This window comes from Arachis duranensis, chromosome 3, assembly GCF_000817695.3.
Source record: "Arachis duranensis cultivar V14167 chromosome 3, aradu.V14167.gnm2.J7QH, whole genome shotgun sequence".
NCBI classification, from domain to species: domain Eukaryota; kingdom Viridiplantae; phylum Streptophyta; class Magnoliopsida; order Fabales; family Fabaceae; genus Arachis; species Arachis duranensis.
In genome coordinates, this window is record NC_029774.3 from 53,685,283 (window position 1) to 53,689,350 (window position 4,068).

Below are 4,068 nucleotides of genomic sequence, written 5' to 3' on the forward strand. Positions count from 1 at the left end.
GTTCATGCATTCAATAAATTAATCATATGCATAAAAAAAAACAAATAAGAAAAAGGGGACAAAATGCCCCAAAGTAAGTAGTGAAGGCAATGCATATGTACTGTACTTAAAATTAGAATGCATGAATATGTGGAAAACATGGTTAATGGATGGATAGATGTTGTATTATGATTACATAGATTGTTTAAGTTAGGTGGGAAAGTTTCAGTTAATTAAGGATTCAATTTTAGTCCACTTAGCCAAATACAATCCTATCTTGACCCTAGCCCCATTACAACCCTTAAAAGACCTCTTGATTTGTGTATTGGTGCATTAAATTTTTGTTGATTGTTAGATGAAGAGCAAGCTATAGAAAGAAAGATTAGTAGAGAATTGAGAGAATTGACCCTAGACACTTGAAAGTTAGAATGATATACACTACCAAGGGTTCAGTGCTCAATTCTATGTTCCCTGCTTTCATGAGCTATCTTCTTCTTGCAAGTTATTTGTATTGTATTTTGTGATTTGAATTAGTGAAATCCAGTTCATATTTGTCTTGAAAAACTTATTTATTTTTAACTAAGACTCCTTGGTGAATGGATCTTGCTCCTTGCGGTTGCTATCTTCAGGAGTAGATCGGCTGGCTTTCGTCTTGATATCGGCCTCAAGTTTTAGGAGTTTGTTCTCCAATTCCCAGCGTCACCTTATTTCCCTTTGTAGGTCCTTCTCGGCCTCTCGTTGGCATAGGGCTTTGATAATCCCATATTTCGTGAGTTCTTTTGTGCTTAATTTGAGTGATTTATATAATCCTTCACCTACTTATTCACATTAATTGCATGGTTTTACTTTCCCTTCCTTATTATGTCGTATTGTGAAAAACTTGTTTCCTAAGCTTTAAAAATTAATTATTTTAATTACCTTTATTTCCATTCGATGCCATGATTAGTATGTTGAGTAGTTTCAGATTTTCTAAGGAGGAATGACTTAGAGGATGGAAAAGGAAACATACAAAAATGGAAGGAGAAAGCAAAACGGAGCTTTAAGGAAACTGGTGTTCACGCGATCGCATGGACGACGTGATCGCGTGCCAGAAGCGAAGATTCAGCGACGCGGCTGCATGACTGACGCGACCGCGCGCCATAAGCAGAACGCACATGACGCGGTCGCATGACTGACGCGACCGCGTGGCAGAGAAAAGCTCCGAATGACGCGACCACGTGACCCACGCGGACGCGTCACAGAGGCCACACACCAGAAAATTACAGAACACGCCCCAGCGAGTTCTAAACCCCTTTTTGGCCCAAATCCAAGTCCAGAAAGCATAGACCAGAGGTTATAAAGTGGGGAAATGCATCCATTCAAAATGAAGCCTCTCATAATTCACTTCTCATGATTTAGATTAGTTTTGAGAGAGGTTCTCTCCTCTCTCTCTTAGGATTAGAAATTAGGATTTTTAGAAACTAGGATTTAGGATTTCTCTTGGTTTTTAAGAGTGACTCTCAATTCAGGTTCAATGTTCTTTTTTATTTATTTTTTCAATTAAATTTATGAACTCTTCCATGTTACAGATTACTCTTTTAAATTAATGCTATTTGAGATATTTCAGATCTATGATTGCTTTCTTTAATTTATGTTGGCGGTATTTATCCAAATTATTTTCATTCGAGTAGATAGTTTTCCTTTTGGCTCTGTTAATTAACTGGCAACTCTTGAGTTATCAAACTCATTGTTAATTGAAAATTGGAATTCATCCACTTAACTTACCTTCATAGTTTGAGGTTAACAAAGTGGGAGAAAAATCCAATTCTCATTACAATTGATAAGGATAACCAGGATAGGACCTCCAGTTCCTATACCTTGCCAAGAGTTTATTTTATAGTTATTTATTTATTTTTCATATTATTTTTTGTGCAACATACTGCCCCCTTACCTCCTAAACCCTAATTTACAACTCATAACCAATAATAAGAACATACCTCCCTGCAATTCCTTGAGAAGACGACCCGAGGTTTAAATACTCGGTTATCAATTTTAAAGGGGTTTGTTAATTGTGACAACCAAAACGTTTGTATGAAAGGACTTTTGAAGGTTTAGAAACTATACTTGCAACGAGGATTTATCCGCAAATTTCTAGACCACGCAAAAGTCATCTCATCAGGGGTCTTCCAAGGATGATGGATTCATCCTCATCCATCCCAGTGTTTAGGATTATGAAGTCAGTAGGGACGTAAAGGCCTTCAACCTTCATTAAGACATCCTCTACAAGTCCATAAGCCTGTTTCATTGATTTGTCTGCCATCTCTAGTGAGATTCTTACAGCTGGTACCTCAAAGATCCCTAATTTCTCCATTACAAAGAGTGGCATGAGGTTGATACCTGACCCCAGGTCACACAGATCCTTTTCAAAGGTCATGGTTCTTATGGTGCAAGGTATTAGGAACTTTCCGGGATCTGGTTTCTTCTGAAGTAATGTCTGCTGAATCTAGGTATTCAGTTCATTGATGAGCAATGGAGGTTCATCCTCCCAAGTCTCATTATCAAATAACTTGGTATTCAGCTTCATGATTGCTCTTAAATACTGAGCAACTTGCTCTTCAACAGTGTCTTCATCCTCTTCAGAGGAAGAATATTCATCAGTGCTCATGAATGACAATAGTAAGTTCAGTGGAATCTCTATGGTCTCTGTATGAGCCTCAGATTCTTTTGGTTCCTCATTAGGGAACTCCTTATTGGTCAGTGGATGTCCAGCAGGGTCTTCCTCACTGGAAATCACTACATTTTCACTCTCTCCAGGTTTGGCCACTTTGGATATAGTTATGCCTTACACTCTCTTTTGGGATTCTCTTCTGTATTGCTTGGGAGAGTACTAGGAGGAGTTTCAGTAACTCTTTTTTACTCAGCTGACCCACTTGTGCCTCTAAATTTTTTATGGAGGACCTTGTTTCATTCATGAAACTGAGAGTGGTCTTAGATAGATCAGAGACTATGTTTGCTAAGCTAGAGAGGCTCTGCTCAAAATTCTCTGTCTGTTGCTGAGAAGATTATGGAAAAGGTCTGCTATTGCCAAACCTATTTCTCCCACCATTATTATTATTGAAGCCTTGTTGAGGCTTCTGTTGGTCCTTCCATGAGAAATTTGGATGATTTCTCCATGAAGGATTATAGGTATTTCCATAGGATTCTCCTATGTAATTCACCTCTTCCATTGCAGGATTATCAAGGTCATAAGCTTCTCCTTCAGATGAGGCTTCTTTAGCACTGCCAGATGCAGCTTGCAATCCAAGCAGATTCTGAGAAATCATATTGACTTGCTGAGTCAATATTTTGTTCTGAGCCAATATCGCATTCAGAGTATCAATCTCAAGAACTCCTTTCTTCTGAGTCATCCCAATATTCACAGGATTTCTTTCAGAAGTGTACATGAACTAGTTATTTGCAACCATCTCAATGAGTTCCTAGGCTTCAGCAGGGGGTTTTTAGATGAAGGGTCAAATGACATCTTAGACAACTCAGACAGACCATCATAGAATATACATATGATGCTCTATTCAGGAAGCATGTCAGAAGGACACTTTTTGGTTAATTCCTTTTATCTTTCCCAGGCTTCATAGAGGGATTTGCCTTCCTTCTGTTTAAAGGTTTGGACTTCCACTCTAAGCTTGCTCATCTTTTGAGGTGGAAAGAATTTGGTCAAGAAAGCATTGACCAACTTGTCCCAAGAGTTCAGGCTTTTTCTAGGTTGTGAGTCCAACCAAATCCTAGCTCTATCTCTTACAGCAGAAGGGAAAAGCATGAGTCTATAGACCTCGGGATCAACCCCATTGGTCTTGACAATATCACAGATTTGCAAGAATTCAGCTAAGAACTGATGAGGATCTTCCGATGGAAGTCCATGAAACTTGCAATTCTGCTGCATTAGAGAAACTAATTGAGGCTTAAGCTCAAAGTTGTTCGCTCCAATGGCTGGAATTGAGATGCTTCATCCATAGAAGTTGGAAGTTGGTGCAGTATAGTCACCAAGCATCTTCCTTGTATCTCTTGCATTGTTGTTGGGTTCGGCTGCCATGTTTACTTCTTTTTCGAAATTCT

General features: G+C 38.7%; 1 non-coding gene across 1 annotated transcript; it reads left to right on the forward strand.

Annotated features, from left to right (window-relative positions):
• Positions 1 to 3,532: 3,532 nt before the first annotated feature.
• On the forward strand, positions 3,533 to 3,640 carry LOC127746046 (small nucleolar RNA R71). The gene has a single exon (XR_008007667.1). It is a non-coding gene; the product is annotated as a small nucleolar RNA R71 (small nucleolar RNA).
• Positions 3,641 to 4,068: the final 428 nt, after the last annotated feature.